An 18,318-nucleotide genomic window follows, 5' to 3' on the forward strand; every position below is an offset into this window, starting at 1 on the left:
GAGTGGGGATTTCTTGGCACGACTCGATTGTCCAGGCGTGATAGGAGAATGGCCTCAGAAGCAATCCCATTTTGGGGGACTTCACCCTGGTTGCAAGAGTTTGATGAAAGAGAAGAGGAGGAGAGGATTTTTTTTTTGTGTTAGCATCACTAAAGCCTGAGATAAAAAAAAAAGGGTGGCATCGGAACATTAAGGCCCCCGTGCTGAAAATGAGGAGGTGGCACTAAGGCCCGGGATAAAAAAAAGGTGGCACCAGAACACTAAGGTTTCGGTGCCGAAAATGAGGAGACAACACTAAGGTCCGAGATAAAAAAGGTGGCATCGGAACACTAAGGTTCCAATGCGAAAAATGAGGAGGCGGCACTAAGGCCCGGGATAAAAAAAAAGGTGGCACCGGAACACTAAAGATTCGATGCCAAAACTGAGGAGGCAGCACTAAGGCCTGGGATAAAAAAATGGTGGCACCAAAACACTAAGGTTCCGGTGCCGAAAATGAGGAGGTGGCACTAAGGCCCACGAAAAGAAGGTGGCACCGAAACACTAAGGTTCTGATGCCGAAAACGAGGAGGCAGCACTAAGGCCCGGGAAAAAAAAAAGGTGGCACTAGGGCCGAAAAATTTTGAAGGCACTAGGGCTGTAGTTTTTTTGTAGGCACTGGGACCGTATTTCTTTTGGAAGGCACTGGGGCCGTAGCTTTTTTTTGGAAGGCACTGAGGCCGTAGGTTTCTTTTTAGAAGGCACTGGGGCCGTAGTTTTTTTGGAAGGCACTGGGGCCGTAGTGTTTTTGGAAGGCACTGAGGCCGTATTTTTTTTTTTGGAAGGCACTGGGCCATAGGTTTTCTGTTTTGGAAGGCACTGGGGCCGTAGGATTTTTTTTTGGAAGGCACCGGGGCCGTAGGTTTCTTTTTTTAAGGCACTGGGGCCGTATGTTTTTTTTTAAGGCACTGGGGCTGTAGGTTTTTATTTTTGAATGCACTAGGGTCGTAGGTTTTTTTTGGAAGGCACTGGGGCCGTAGTTTTTTTTTTAAGGCACTGGGCCCATAGGTTTCTTTTTTTGAAGGCACAAGGGGGTTGGATTTTTTTTGGAAGGCACTGGGGTTGTAGGTTTTTTTTTGGAAGGCACTGGGGTCGTAGGTTTTTTTGGAAGGCACTGGGGCTGTATGTTTTTTTTTTGGATGGCACTGGGGCTATAGGTTTTTTTTTTAAGGTACTAGGGCCGTATTGATGAGGTTTTTGGAAGGCGGGTAGTGGGAGGTTCGGTTTAGGTGCCCATTTTGGGGTTTCACGAGGCTCGAGAGGATATGGCACCAACGAAGTGGTTTTCACCATACCCTTGTCTGGGGAGTTTTTACCTATGACTTCGAGGTCACGTCCACCTGTTAGCTTCTGCTTTTACTCATGGCGCCCTTTCCGATTTTCTCCATGCCCAATTTTTTTTTTTTTATGACTCTTTTACTCATGGCTTCGTGGCCATGCCCACCTTTCTTTTTTACTCATTGTTCCCTTTGTGGGCTTTTACCATGCCCCTATTTTTTTTGGGCGATTTGACCTATAGCCCCTTTTTCTTCTTTTTTTTGGGCTATGTCTGCCTGAAGCTCTTTTTCTTTTACTCGCGATGATTATCATTGCATCCAACTTCTTCTTTTCTGTGTTTTTTTTAGGAGAAAGAGGCCACCAATGTGGTGAACCTTGACGGAGGGGCATAGAGAGTCTTGAGGGTGCAGCCCTACCCTTGGCTGATTGTAACGGCTCGAGGCCTACACAGGGTGTATCTTCTTTTTTTTTGAGGTTTGGGGGGGTTGCCCCAAAATGTAGTTTTATGGCGACCCATGCGGTTTGTGCTCGCGTGGGGTCGATGATGGGGGTGTCCATGGGAGGTGTTGGATGGTACCCTCGGGGGTTGCATGAAGATGGCACCTGCGGGGGGTGAATGGAGGTGGTACCTACCGGGGGTGAGTGAAAATGGTGCCCGTGGGGGGTGAATGGAGGTGGCACCCGTGGGGTGTGAATGGAGGTGGTACCCATAGGGGGGTGAATGAAGATGGTACCCGCAGGGGGTGAGTGAAAGTGGTACCCGTAGGGGGTGAATGAAGGTGGTACCCACGGGGGGGTGAATAGAGATGGTACCCACAGGGGGTAAATAAAGATGGTACCCACGGGGGGTGAGTGAAGATGGTACCCACAGGGGGTGAATGAAGGTGGTACTCGCGAGGGGTGAAGGGAGATGGTATTCACGGGGGGTGAGTGAAGATGGTACCCACAGGGGGTGAATGGAGATGGGACCCGCGGGGGGTGAGTGAAAATGGTACCCCGTGGGGGGCGAATGGAAATGGGACCCACGGGGGGTGAAGCTTGTAGAGGCAGCTCCAACTGACGAGATGTGTTCATGATGAACGGGGTTAGATGGAGTTTGCTACGTGGTGGCAGGGGTTCGGCGTAAAATCCTCTTGCACTGGAAATGTGCCAGTGCAAGATTTGATCATGACGCTTCGTGAGTAATGCTCGGTAGGTGAGGCATGCGAAGGTTCAAATGTCGCGGTCAACAAGGCACCGTTATGGTGACACATGGCTGAGCAACTAGGCGGCAGAGCCCTCGGGAAGCAGCAAGGTTTGATGAGCCTAGGCCTTCAAAAAGGGGCTAGGCAGGAGAGCATGACTGCAACTTTTGCTCGACAAAGTTCCTTTATGGAAGCTTCTTTGTGAGGAGGCATCACGGAGACTTCGTTTTCTTTGCAGGGCTTGGCCAGTGAGCGATGCCTACAGTAGGGGCTGACTACTTAACACCGACCTTTGGGGTGAGTGCGGGTCTTGAGCATCCTTGTGAAGATGTTTGCCCGTGCAGAGGCGACGATGGACCCATGACAAAGGCCGAGCTTGTTGATACGGAGCTCCTTTGTTTGTGCGAGACCCATGGCGTGAGGCCCGCGGTCATGTATGAGGCGCTGGGGGCTCTCATCCTCACTAGAGGATGCGTTGAAGTAGGCAGCACTCCCCATGTTATTCAAATCCTGCTTGAAGAAATGGACGCCACCTCTTGAAGGCACCACCACCGCAGGTGGTGTTTGGCCCTTTGAAGGGACGAGACCCACTTCAGAATGGATGTACACGTTTTTTGTCACAAAGTGCATTGTAAAAAACATGAAATCCCTTTTTTTGTTCATGAAATGGAATCCCCTTTTTGCATTGATTTCTCCTTCTCTACCATGTGTCACCATGTGATGCTCTCCTTCCTCGTTTTTGAGGGCCGGCGCAGTCCTTATCCCTATTGATGGTGGGAATAAGGTATGGCCGATGGACTGCCCGTGGTGCCCGTGGGGCAGTTGCTACTTGCTTCATAGTGATGGTTTGGATGCCCTTGCTGGTTTTCATTCCAACCCTTGGGGAATGCATCATTGCTGATTAGCAAGACCCCTTTTTTTTTTTTTGGGTGATCGCAAAGGGTCCTGTATGTGGGCAGGACAAGGAACGAGGTTCGCTTGTTCTCAAAGCACAGTAGTGCAAGGGCATGCCTTAGGTGCTCGGAGGGGGCCCTAACTGTAAACAGGCCGAGTGGAGTTGGGCTATATGCATGAGCTATGAGGCGTTTGGACAGCGATAGGCATGTTGTTCCTAGTAGGCCACGTCATGCATGCAGCAGTTAATCCAGAGCGGCATACGCGTCGTCGAAGTCGTATGACGGTTCGATTACGTGCCCTTAGTGCTTCCTTGGGACTGAGCATAATCTTTCACACGTGTAGCACGTCGCTCGGTGTGCTATTCGTATGACCATATCTTCATGGCCTGCGGCGTTGTCCCGTGCGACGCTTTGATTTGCAAGCTGGCGGTGCCTCTATGCTTGGCCTGTGACACTTTACTTCACATGCCGCCGGCTCTTTCTTGGGATTTGGGGGTGTTGCCCATCAATTGGGCCTCCTACTGCCGTAGTTCATAAAAGGAGGGGTGTATGTTCTTCACTTTTACCCAGGGTCTGAATCCCAAGTAAAAGCAATCACCCTTAGCACCCTCGTTCAGGCCTCCTTTTCGGTGTTTGCCTTTTTCCAAAGCAGCACTTTCAAGCAGGACCTATGGTCGGCCGGAGGCCACCCTCTTCTACACCAGGTAATGCCATCTACTTGGGTTCGAGTGTGGGGTTGTTGCACCGTTTTCTTTTGGTCTGACCCCCCTTGGATCTTTTCTTGTGCAGAGAAGCATTTCAAGACGAAAGATTTTTATTCGACGTCACAGCCGTTCGACATCGACAGTCAATACGAGGTGGGCGAGCCCTCATCCGTGCCTCTCGAGCCTCTCCCTGCTGAAGATAGGAGGGGGCCTCCCAACACGCCTCCTCCGGTTTCCCTGGATTCCTTGGTTTTGTCTTTATCAGGGTCAAGTTCTAGGGTGTCGATCATAAGTCTCATGCTCCAAGTAGGGCTCCAATGGCTGAAGGAATGCTCGCTCTCTGACCTTCAGGAGGGAATAGCGAGCGTCAAGGCTTGCGCAGCCAGTCTGCAGGCTGCGGACCTTGATGCGGTGGCCTTCGGCCGTTTAAGGAGGCTTATGCGAGAACTCACAGATTGGGAAACTGAGGCCCAATTGCACGAGACCTCGATACGGGTGACCCATGAAGCACACCTAACCTCTCTGAGAGGGATACTGGCTATGTAGGAAGCCCTTGTGAAGGAACAGGAGGAGAAGAGGGAGCGGGTCGCCTCCCGGCATGCCCAGTTTGTGAGCGAGGTGGCGGAGGTGTGCCGCAAAATTCGGGTTTCCAAAGATGAGATCATTCAGCATCAAACCCGCCTAGCCAACCTGGCTCAGAGCCGCCAATACTACCAGGAGATGATAGATGTGCACTCTCGCCATATGGAGGAGCTGAATTCGGAGGCAACAACAGTCACCGCTAACTCCGAGTCGATTGCCTTGGATATCGCTTGCGGGGAGGAAGAGGTGTGAATTATCCTGAGGGAGGTAGAAGAGTTGAAGACGAGGATGCGGGAGGTGCTTGCCCTCTTTTAACACTTTCTCTTCTTACTGTAAACAGGTCGCCGACCCACCCAAACTTTGTAACCTCACTTGCATATGAATAAGTCAACAATTTATCTTATTCTTTCGCATTCAATTCGTTTGACGTTTCTCTGTTCTTCACACCTTTTCCCCCCCCTTTTTTTTTTATTGTGCGCCATCCCTCACTCTTTTTTTTTTTTTTTTGAGAGAGAGAGAGAGAGAGAGGCAATCACAGCGAGAATTACGGCGCTTATAGGGGTGGTGCCCGGTCATTCTCCAAGTGTACTGTGGGCCGGTGTGCAGTTGTGCCAGGAGGTAGTTTTAGAATCGCACCTTCGCAACTGTAGTGGAACCTAGTTAGAGTCCCAACCTTGGGACTGCCAGCAACGTGCGCTTTAGGTCTCGACGCCTTGAGGGATTCTTACGACAGGATGCTAACTTTCCTTGGCAAAGAAGACTTTCCTTGGGATGAAGTCGCGAAGAGTAGATCGAGGGGACAAGAGTTTTGCTTCGTCCAGGTGTGGGGGAGACTGACCACCTCGGGTTGGTGTAAATGGCCCCTCCCGATCAAGCCTTTTCACTCCGAGCGGGCGAGCCTCCTGCGCATGGGGTGTAAATATCGTGCTTGTGCAATGAGCAGTGCTGCCATTGGTGTCCTTTGGTCTTCGGCGAGCATGATACACTTGCCACGGTGTCGACGGCTCGGAGGTAGAAGACTCGAAGGTGCCGGTGACAGGGCTTCGAGCTCGCTCTGTTCTCGGACTGAAGTAAGGACACTGGTGGGGCATTCTACTCCGAAACGGAGCCTGCCCTCAATCAAGGCTATCCACCCGTCTTGGATGTATCCTTGAAGGATGTCAAGGAACCGTAGCAGTGGCACAAGTTGGGACTACTCAGCTATTGGTAAGGGCACCACGGGTCTTCACTTTTTCCAACCACTTGTCGCCGCGTCTTGGGGGTGAGGGGCACGATCATCTCGTGTTGTACCATCTCATCAAAAAGGGTAGGGAGCCAGCAGGGCTATGGCTCGACCTCAAGGACTTCATCGTCTAGCTCCTCGTGGATTATGACCATGTGACAGACTTTAGGTGTCTCGAAATCCTTCTTGAGGTCCTCCAAATTGATCTGCCCCTTTTGAATTACGGCTTCAATATAGTCTTTGAGCTGGATACAGTCCTCAATGGGGTGCCCTAGCATTTGGTGGAACGAGTAGTAGTTGGGATGATCAATCCATTCTGTATGGGCTGGCTGTTTATTAGGTAGAAGTGTTACAATGTCTTGCTCAATCAACATCGCAAGGACGGTTGGCAACCAAGCCCTGTTGAAGCTGTACTGTTGATTGAGCTTCCGCTTGAACTCTTCAGTTCGTTGGTAGCTGGGCGGCGGAGGCACCCTGCTGCAATCCTGCTTTTGGGGTGGCAGTTGTTGTGCTGACCCTTGGATCCGCGGTTGTAGCCCCTGAAGGTGTCCAACATTGCCAAGGACGCTGCAGTGGATTGGGTCGAGAAGCGGTCGTCACCGCTGGGCTAATCAGATTCTTGGATTGACCAGCATGATGGTTTGTCTTGCTGCCCCGGAATTGGTCCCTTGCTGCGGTTTGGGCCGAGTCTCCGCCATGATGCTTCAGCAAGCCAGCTCCAAGGGGTCCAAATGTTTTCAAAGATTGACCTTCAATCGGGCTATCACCAATTGCAAGTCAAGGAGGGAGACATCCCGAAGACTGCTTTCAGAACTCGATACAGTCACTATGAGTTCCTTGTAATGCCGTTCAGGTTAACCAATGCCCCCGTTGTGTTCATGGATTTGATGAATAGAGTGTTCCGACCTTTCTTGGATGATTTTGTAGTGGTATTTATCGATGATATTTTAGTATATTCAAAAATCCGAGAACTACATGAGCAACATCTAAGGTTTGTCTTACAAACGTTGAAGGCGGAAAGATTCTATACTAAATTAAGCAAGAGTGAGTTTTGGCTCCGCAGTATAGCTTTCCTTGGGCACATCATTTTTAAAGATGTGATCACGGTCGACCCCTCTAAGATTGAAGCAGTACTTAAGTGGGAGAGACCAACAAATGTGATCAAAATTCATAGTTTTGGGGGATTGGCAGGATACTACAGATGCTTTGTAGAGGGATTCTCAAAGATAACGCTTCCACTGACTCGGCTGATCCAGAAGAATGTGAGATTTGTGTGGTCAGAGGACTATGAGAGAAACTTTCAGGAACTTAAGAAGAGACTCACCACAGCCTCGATACTGACCTTACCCTAAGGAAATGAGGACTTTGTGGTTTACACTGATGCTTCTCATGAAGGGCTCGGGTGTGTACTCATGCAAAGAGGGAAGGTCATTGCTTATGCCTCCAGGCATCTAAAGCCGTATGAACAAAATTATCCAACTCATGACTTGGAGCTTGCATCCATAGTATTTGCTTTAAAAATCTGGAGCCACTACCTCTATGGGTCCCAATTCAAGGAATTCACGGATCATAAGACCCTCAAGTACTTATTCTTTCAGAAGGAGTTGAATATGAACCAAAGAAGATGGATGGACTTATTGAATGATTACGATTGTACAATCGATTACCATCCAAGCAAAACTAACATGGTAGCTGATGCACTAAACCTGAAAGTCGTAGTCTCAGTGGCGCACCTGATGGTTCGAGAGATGAGATTGCTAGAGGATGCAATGGAATGGCACCCAACTCTACCCCTCAATAATGGCGGAATGCTTTCGTGTATGAGGGTAGAGCCGCAGATCTTTCAACAGATCCGAGTGGTGCAAAAAAAAGATCCTCAACTTATGAAAGTCCTTGAAGAAATGAGAATGGAAGAAAAAGAGGATTTCACTATGAGCAGTGATGGGTTGTTGAGGTTTAAGGGCCGAGTATGTGTTCCTAATGACGGAAGCATAAAAAGGGTTGTTCTAGAAGAAGCACACCACTCCCGATACACGATACACCCTGGGAGTACAAAGATGTATTAGGACCTGAAAGGGCCTTCTGGTGGAACAACATGAAGAAGGATGTGGCACAATTTGTCGCTAAGTGCTTGACGTGTCAGTAAGTGAAGGCAGAACGTCAAAAACCTGTTGGACTATTACAGCCCTTGCCCATACCGAAGTGGAAATGGGAACACATCACGATGAACTTTGTCTCTGAGTTATCAAGGTCAAGTGCGACGCACTATAGTATCTGGGTCATCCCCCATTTGCACAACCTATACCCTGGATAAGCTGGCCCAGTTATACATCAGAGAAATTATGAGGTTGCACGGTATACCTATTAGCATCGTGTCTTACAGGGACACCAGGTTCACCTCTAGGTTTTGGGCAAGTCTGTAGTCAGGCTTGAGAACCAAACTTACTTTTAGCATCGCCTTTCACCCCTAGACGGATGGGCAGTCAAAGAGAACCATTCAAACTTTGGAAGACATGTTGAGGGCATGTGTTACTGACTTTAAGGGGAGTTGGGAGGACCATCTTCCTCTAATAGAGTTTGCTTACAATAATAGCTTCCAAGCCAGTATTCAAATGGCGCCTTATGAGGCCCTACATGGAAGAAAGTGTAGGTCACCCATCTGTTGAGATGAGGTGGGCAAAAGAAAATTTTTGGGACCCAAAATTGTTCAAATAACCTATGAGAAGATTGCCTTAATTTGAGAACGACCAAGAACAGGCCAAAATCGGTAAAAGAGTTACGTCGATAATCGCAGGAGAGACCTAGAGTTTGAACTAGGTGATCGAGTCTTCCTGAAGGTATCGCCGACAAAGGACTTAATGAGATTCGACATAAAAGGAAAATTGAGCCCCCGATTCATTGGCCCTTTTGAAATCCTGGAAAGAGTAGGGAACATGGCATACTGGCTTGCCCTGCCACCTTAATTGGCCAACATTTACAATGTATTTCATGTATCGCTACTAAGAAAATATCAGCCTGAGCCGTCCCATGTATTGGAGAACGAGCTAATCTCGATCAAGGAAGACTTGACCAATGTTGAACGACCAAATGGGATATTAGACAGGAGAGTACAGGTTTTGCGCAGTAAAGAAATCCCACTGGTTCAGGTACAATAGCAATATCATTCAAGAGAAGAGTCAACATGGGAACTAGAAGACAAAATCCAAGAGAAGTACCCGCACCTTTTTTATTAATAACAATATGATTTTGAGGACAAAATCCTTTTTGAGGGGGGGATGATGTAACGACCTCAAATTTTCCCATACATGAGACGCGCACGGTAATAGAATCAAAAGAAGGAGGAGCAACGCCGTGCATGAATGGGAGGGAAGTGAACCAAGAGGACTAATGCTGCATGTGAAATGAAGCATCAGTGCGCATGAAATGGAGCATCATCGCGCGTGAAATGAAGCATCACCACGCGTGAAATAGAGCATCGTCGTGCGTGAAATGGAGCATCGCCAAGCATGAAATAGAGCATCGTCGCATGTGAAATGGAGCATCGCAGCGCGTGAAGGAAAATAGAGGTAACACCGCATGTGAAGGGAAGGCAACGTTGTGCGTGCGTAGAGCCGTGAGTGAAAAGGGAATATGTGACTGTTGTCGTACCTGTCAGTGTCGTGCCTGTTAGAGCCGTACGTGTCAGCGCCACCCACGGTCAGCCACAGTGGATCCCACCTACCTTGGGTACTTAAGCCCTCTCCCCTTCCCATCCCACCGTTGTTTCCCTCACTTGTCCTCATACTATCTCTCTCTCTCTCTCTAGGACCGAAAGTGAGAGTTAACTGCTGCCCTTGGAGAAATCCATTTTTGGAGATTGAGGTGGCCTGCGAGTGGGAGATTTGAAGGCACTGTGAACATCAGTTAAGTAGGTTTAGTATCTATACATCACTTAATTTGGTAGTGATTGATTGAGTGTGGCAAATCAACTTGTTAGTTGTGGGAATTTTTGGAGTAGCTCACTCCCAATATTAACATGAATAAGGTTTTTCAGTAAAGTTTATCTTGGCTTGTAAGAGGTCATGCGTTATTTGAAGCATGCAAAAAATTTGCAAAGGGCATTTTCAGGAACAATGAGTGTTTTTGTATTGAACACTTTAGTAGCCAAACGGTATCCAAATGGGCACAAATTTATTTTGAATAAAATATATGCTCATCTACTTCAATTTTTATTTATACACCATGTTAAAATTTTGTATGGATTGAGAGATATGTCCCAAAATATAAGGGTATATCACTGTCCACAGTTGCTGAGATTTCCAGCAACTGTCATATATTTTTCGCTGAGCTTTTGACTCACCAAACTATGTCCAAACAATTTAAAACTACTACCATTTAAAATATATATGAAGGAACTTAAAGTTACATGTTGAGCTCATTTTTATGTGATGAATATTGAATGCCATAGCGTTATGTGAACGATGTAATGCAGCTAGGCAATATGTGAAAATTGATAAGTGTAATGCCATGTAATTGTTCCATGATAATGGTTATAAAGTGTTATAAATGTTAATTGATAAGTGTAAGTGCGATGTGATAGCTGTCATAAGATGGATGTTTTTATGCTAAGCATCATAGTGTTATGTGACCGCTATATAGTTCTGAGCAAGACTCAAACTTTGCATGATGAAGCTAGAATTACCTGTCATAAGGCACTGACTAAGTATGAGTGAATTTATGTTTGAGCATGTTACGATGTTGTGATAATGACCACTACGCAATGGGAAACCATTGGTAGTGGGTATTGTTCTGTTATGATACTGTGATATTGGCCACTACGCGATGGGACACCCATCGGTAGTGGATATTGTTATACTAATACTGCCTGCTACGAGATGGGACACCCATCGGTAGTGGTTACTGTTACACTGAGAAAAGTGATGCGGACAAATGTTCCCTAACTCTTTGAATGATAGGATGGAGTTAGGTGAAAGTGAAATGGGAGGGTCGCACCGCCCCCGAATTTCATATGATGAGACTAGTGAGTGATGCCTTGCAAGGTAAGTACCTAGCGAAAACCCCAAAGCGCGCTATGGACCGTGTGTGTATGAGGGCATTACGAAGTAGATTTCTCCACTTGTCATTGCCCTCCCCCCTGAGGGACGGTAGAGTTCCTAAGCAATGGGATTGGCTTGGCCTGATGGATAGGGCTTCTACTTCGGGAGTAGATGAACTAAGGAGTGAGTGAGTAATGATTGAGTGGTGAATAGGAATAGTAATGAGTGTGATGATCGAATGGTAATTACAACATTTTTATATGATGCATGTCTTATATGCATTAATGAGATTTCAGATTTATATAACATTTGCACTGTGATTCCCTATAATTGAAAGAACTGTTCATGATGCATGATAGACTCAATAATGATGCATAGTACTTAGATCTACTTACTGGGCTTTACAACTCACCTCACTATATCTGCCCTCCTTGTAGATTGATATAGACAGGTCAAAGGGATGTGAAGTATGTGATTTACGATCGGGAGTCGAAGTCATATTCCTTTAAGAAGAAACCCAGATCTTGTAGGCAGTTTAGCCCTGAATTTTGTTTACTTTGGAAAAATGTAATATTGGGCCCTGGTGCTCTAGACTCAAGTGTAATATTTTTGGAAGAATTTCATGTAGTACATGTTTAATGATGTTTGGATTCTCCAAATTCTAAATATCCATATGTACTTAGAATTGTTGTTTTAGTTCTTTTCATGGTTTGCTTTGATCACCATCAATAAAGCGTTCAGTCCACTCTGGCCTGAGTGACATACGCTACCTTGGGATCATGAACCCACACTCAGCCAGCCTCTGTCGAGTACGGAATAGGGGTAGGGGGCAGGGATGTGACAAAAGAAGATCTGTCGAAAAGAAAATAGAAGGATACCAAAAATGATTGCGTAAGGCAGAAGATTTCTGAAGGCAGTGGTTGAGGATGAAATGATGCAAAGAGATGGGTGTTTTAAAGAGGAATATGACGATTGGCCTCGTCATCTCGAAAACCGAAAGTCCTTATGCCGGGATAATGATGACTAATAGCCACTTTACCAAAACCCACCAGAAATGCGAAAATTCCTTTTGTCTTATTATCATATTACCCGATTTCCATTGGAATTATTTGAAATGTAGAGGTAAAAAATCTCAATTTTTTAAATCAATCTTATCTTACATCAAATAAGCAAGAGATAGGGATTCAAACCATCGGCGTACGAAATGATATGTATATTCAAAAAGTGCAACAATTATGTAGAATGCAAAATTACACAGCACAAAGTGCAAATTCAAACCAAAAGAGAGCTCCATTAATAGCAGAAGGTGGGGACTTAGCCCTTCCATAAAGAAAGAAAAGAAAAGAAAAGAAAGAGCGAAAAAAGTGGAAAGAAGAAGAAGCTCTGCATGCACATGCCTTGGGGCATTACTCCCCAAAGCGGATCATCCTACTGATCTTAGATAACTTATGCCTCACTGAGGCTAGAAGCTCCTTCACTCGTTTGACTTCTCCTCAATAGAAGAAGATAGGCATTGGCGTGGTGAGCCCAAGTTGAGGATAGGCATTGAAGAGCTCGGGTTACCAAAAATATAGGCATTAGAGAGCCCAAGTTGCCATAAAGGGGATAAAGGAGATCACAGGTTGCCAAAGAAGTTGGTAATATAGGCATTAGAGAGCCCAGGTTGCCAAAAAAGAGATAAAGGAGATCACAGGTTGCCAAAGAAGTGGGTAATATAGGCATTAGAGAGCTCAGGTTGCCAAAAAAGAGATCACAGGTTGCCAAAAAGTTGGTGTGGAAATTTAATCCAGCAAGTCAGAAAATAAATTCAAGGGAAAGGTGATAAAAATTTAAAATCTCTTTATTTAATTTCCTGCTTTATTCCATATAGCACACCATAGTAGTCAAAATATTTTTCAACTATTGATTCCAATTTTCAAAGTTGAATTTTATGAGCGTTGAAAAATTAATATGAAAACCATGTTTGGGCCTTCATTCAAAAACAAAAGAAGAAGTGATTTTGAAAAGAAAAAAAAATATTTTGATTAAAATTTTAGGTGATTTGCAATGAGAAAAAAAGGAAAGAAAAAACATTTTCTTAAATGTGATGTTCTTGGAAAACGAAGACGAAAATGTCAAAAAAAATGGGAAAACAAAATTGGAGAGCTCTTGATGTCGTATTTTTTGCAAAAGTTTTCAAAGAATGTGATATATATAAAATTTTTTGAAAGGGAGACATGAGTAGTCTTCGTGAGAAATCCATGCCTATATAGGCATACGAAAAATGAAAATAATTTTTGGGAAAGAAAAGAAAAACAGGACACCGCAGTCCTAGTGTGTCATGCCATGAAAAGGCATGATGGGAAATCCATGCCTATGTAGGCATAAGAAAAATGAAAGTGATTTTTGAGAAAGAAAAGAAAAACATGACGCCATAGTCTTGGTGTGTCATGTCATAGAAAGGCATGATGATATGAAGGCATAAAAAAGAAAATGTGTTTAGAAACACATGACATTGAAGTCCTACTTTTTCATGTCGTGAAAAGATATGAGGGTGCCTAATAGGAAGGCATAAAAAAGGCCTAATGAAAAGGCATAAAAACAAATTTTGTTTAGAAAAACAAGACATTGAAGTCCTAGTTTTTCATATCATAAAAAGGCATGATGATGCCAAGAGAAGGCATGAAAAAAAAAGCAATGTGTTTTTCTTTAAAAAAAAAAAAAAAGAAGAAGAAGAAAGAAGAAAAAAAAGAAGCAACAAGAAGAAGCAAGAAATAAGTAGAAGAAGCAAAAAAAAAAAAAAAAAACAGATGCAAGAAGCAGAAGCAGAAGTAAGAAGAAATTTAAAAGAAATAGATGAAAGTTTGCATCAAGGAGAGTATTAAAGATGATGCAAAAAAAGTAGAATGTATGGGTAATTAAGATAGTGGAAAGTTCTCTCTTCATATAGGAAATGGGTAGTTATCCAACATGTAGGAGGTGGATAGTTTTGTTGTAAATGCATATATATATGGGATCCATGTATTGAAGTGACGTGAGCATGTAGTTGTAGATATAAGCAACTTATGGAGGCAGCCAATATGTAATTGTACTTAGCCTATGAATGTGTTTGTATTTATCTCTCCAAGAAAGAAAGTGAGGGCGTGCTTTCAATTATCAATGGTACTTATCCAAAAACTTGCAACATCATATTTTGGCTCACATAAAATTTCAACAATAATATTGTCTTTCTCTTCCCCTCTATTCCTCTCTCCCTCTCTCATCCCACCAAACCTGTAAACTGCTCCTTCTGTTACTAATATTCTAACTCATAAACCTAGTCTTTGTCACTCTTCTAAACCCAATGTTTCACTCTGCCCTGCATAATTATCTTCTTCAAAACACATAATTCAAGTCGATCAACGTTCAGGCTTCAAGCATTAAAATCAAGGAGACGACCAATAATTCTATCAGTAATTTAAAAGATTTTGATTAGACCAAAAGTCCAAGAAGAGGCTATTAGAAAATTCTTTCCAACTGTCTAAAGTCGAAAGACATGAAAAAACAAACCATTCAAGTTCATGAAGAAGCATGAAGTCCTTGACTGGATCCAAGAATTCACCATGCAAGTTCAGGAAGAAGTGCCAAGTTCTTGACTGGATCAAATAATTCATGCAAGTATAGGACTTTATAGAGAGATTTTCTATTTAGAGAATGAGAAGGTAATGAGAATTGGGGGCCAAATGAACTGTTTTCAGCCCTCAAGAATAGGTTCTGTTAAGCTCAGTGCAGTAGCAAAAACAAGGCAGAATGCATATCATGACTATTTGAGGGCCACCCATTTGTACCATTCCTTGTGAGTGCATATCATGACTATTTAAAGCCCACTTATATTGTACCATTCTTTCTAAAGATTTATAGGCTTGTGAGAGAAAGAGCACTCTTTAGAGAGAAAATGTTGAGGATTGATGTCTTGTATTTTGAGGAAATAAATCTGCCAATGTTGAGTTAAAAAGACGACTCCTAGAGGGTTGTTAAAAGGCCCAGAGGAGTGTCTGATTAGGTTGACTCGACTTTTGCGGAGGTTCGGGGGCAGCAGCCCCCAAGAAAAATTTCGGATATCCGTACATGAGATTCGATATATATGGGATTCAATATATATCTATACATGGGGTATCTCAGTAATTTGTACCATTGATTTGGGACTCTATATATTGTTGCGATGGGTTTTTTTAGGATTAAGGGAAAAACATATATCTCTTTATAATCAGAGATAATAGAGAGACGTGAGGAAGAGAGCTATTGTAACCCTATTCTCCATTGCCAGTAAAAAAACTATCATCTCCCATAGACGTAGGCACATTGCCGAACCACTATATATTTGCGTTGTGGTTGGTTATCTCTTTCTTTTATGTTTATTTCTTCTTTGTTGTTTTCATGGATTATTTTTCGTTTATACAGAAAGGCTCAAGAAATTGAAAATGCTATAAAAAATTATTAAAAAATTACAGATTCTCACTCTAAAGAATTTTAAAAAAACTTAGGTTACTAATACATTAGAGGGTGGAGAGAAAACAACTTTCTTTCATAACATAAGACAAGGCAAGGATGGAGAGAAAACACATGGTTTCATTCATAACATTACAAGATGGAGAGGAAACAACAATCATTTATAACGTAAGACAAGGCAAGTGCAGAGAGAAAACACATCATTTTATTCATAACATACGGTAAGACTAACATAAGACAAGGCAAGGATGAAGAGAAAATACATCATTTTATTCATAACATACGAAAAGGGAAGGAGATCCTTTCATTCAAAACATACGACAGGGGAAGGAAAGAAGCAATATTTTATTCTCTTAAATCATGCAATCATGACGAGAAAATTCCTTTATTTATCATCATGAACATAAAATTCCTCTACGCATCATTATGAACATGTTATTTGTATGATTGGTTTTCAACTGGAATGTCTCATTTTCAAAGTTTTGGTGGGAATATCACCATTATGAAGTTGGTTGCAATGTGACACTTCTTTATCTTTTGAGTTGTTCTGCCTGATCGGTCGCTCAAGATCTTTGGTCTCCACCCGGACCTGATGAAAAAAATTGGATTATTTCTTATGGATTCGTTGAGAATGATTCTGATCTAGTTCATAGCCTATTAGAAGGCGCTCTGGTGGGATCCTCACGAACAGAAAAAGATTGCAGTCAGTTTGATAATGATCGAGTGACATTGCTTCTTCGGTCCGAACCAAGGAATCCATTAGATATGATGCAAAATGGATCTTGTTCTATCGTTGATCAGAGATTTCTATATGAAAAATACGAATCGGAGTTTGAAGAAGGGGAAGGAGAAGGAACCCTCGACCCGCAACAGATAGAGGAGGATTTATTCAATCACATAGTTTGGGCTCCTAGAATATGGAGCCCTTGTGGCAATCTATTTGATTGTATCGAAAGGCCCAATGAATCGAGATTTCCCTATCGGTCCAGGTCATTTCGGGGCAAGCAGATCATTTCTCATAAAGAGGATGAGCTTCAAGAGAATGATTTGGAGTTCTTGCAGAGTGGAACCATGCAGTACCAGACACGAGATAGATCCTCCAAAGAACAAGAGTTTTTTCAAATAAGCCAATTCATTGGGACCCCGTAGATCCATTCTTTTTCCTATTCAAAGATCAGCCCTTTGTCTCTGTGTTTGCACGTCGAGAATTCTTTGCAGATGAAGAGATGTCAATCAAAGAGAACCCTAATCTCTTGCATAAATATAGGGTCTGCATCAGTGGAATTGGAATGATGAGCAATTGGAGTAGATTAAGATAGAAAAAACTATTTCTTTTTCTTTTTTTTTTTGTAATTGTACAGAAACAGAAAAAGACTACTTGCCTTACTAGGCTGGTTATACGAATAAAAATCCCATGAAAGTTTTGGTGGGAATGCCTGCTATGAAATTCCTCGTTTTAGCCCAATTGAGGTTGGTTGGTATTTTTTCAAAGAAGTTCCTCGTTTTAGCCCAATTGAGGTTGGTTGGTATTTTTTCAAAGAAGGATAGGGGAAATTATAGAAATAGGAGGTGAATGGGTAAGAGGGGAGATGTAATCTCCATATTATAATTTATTCAACCTTCAAGATCTAAAATCACCTTACATCTGTGTATTGAAAATATAAATGATTGTTTACTTCTAAAAATTATAATTAAAATACGAAAATTGAGATGAAAACAAATCGATAGACCATTTAATATAAGAATTAAAAAGAAAAAATAATCATTTTTCTTTAGCATTCATAATCAATAGGCCTTACCTAATTAGATGAAAGTACCCTAACAAAATAAAAATAATATTACTTCCCAATAGATACATCAAAAAAGAGATATAATACATTTGGAAAATAGGAAGAAAAAACCGCAAGATATAATAACATAAATAAATAAGTTATAAGCAATTAAAATAAATTATTATTATGTTCAATTAGAGAGATATACGTTATAATTTGAAAAATATACTATATATATATATATATATATATATATATATATATATATAGATATAGACGGATAAAATAGCTTCTATTTTTTTTTTTTTTTGAAGAGAGATAAAGGAAAAGTGGGTAGAAGATAGGGAAAGAAAATAAATTAAGAGAAATTAAAAGAGAGGAAAATTGAATACAAAGAAAAAAAATATGTGGCAGGATAATAAAGAGGTGCTTTGTATATAATGATAGATATTTATATATAATGATAGATAATAGATAATAGATAGATAGATATAGCACTTTAGTCTCCTCCAATGTCTCAACATATTTTGTTCTAATCAATCAATTTGTTAAACAATTTTTCTCTAATATTTTGTTTTTTAGTTTAACCTCACAATTTAGTTGAAGGCTATATAGAGATGTTTGAAAAGCCTTTATAGCATAATAAAAAGGAGAAAATAAGAACTTACCATAATAAAAGTATGTTATTCCATAGTCTAGTTGAATTATGCACACACATATCGTTAGGTTGGTGTAAAAATATTCCCCCGCCTAACCACATATATTTTTCAAAAAATATTTTCACACAAAATAAATATGCCCTAAAAGTATGTCATTCTAAGTCAAGAGTTAAAATACTAAAAAAAAATTAAAAGTTCATATGCCATGTACGCTTATAAACTTAAACTATATGTTAGTGGAATTGCTAGTTATATTATATTTTGTTTAAGTAAAAAATGTAGGTACAAAGAGTAAAAATAATGGTCAAAATCAGCAATCCTAAACATTATTTTGAGGTGCTGATCCATGCCATTGAGTCAGGTTTTAAAAGACGAGTGCAGTTGTATAGAGCCTACCTTCAAAGAGTGTCGAGAAATATGATTTCAATATTGGAAATCTTTGTAATAGCCTTAAAATATATTTTCATCACTAATTATAAAGT

Source organism: Amborella trichopoda, chromosome 1, assembly GCF_054954075.1.
Source record: "Amborella trichopoda isolate Santa Cruz 75 chromosome 1, AtrichopodaSantaCruz75HAP2 v2.0, whole genome shotgun sequence".
NCBI classification, from domain to species: Eukaryota; Viridiplantae; Streptophyta; class Magnoliopsida; order Amborellales; family Amborellaceae; genus Amborella; species Amborella trichopoda.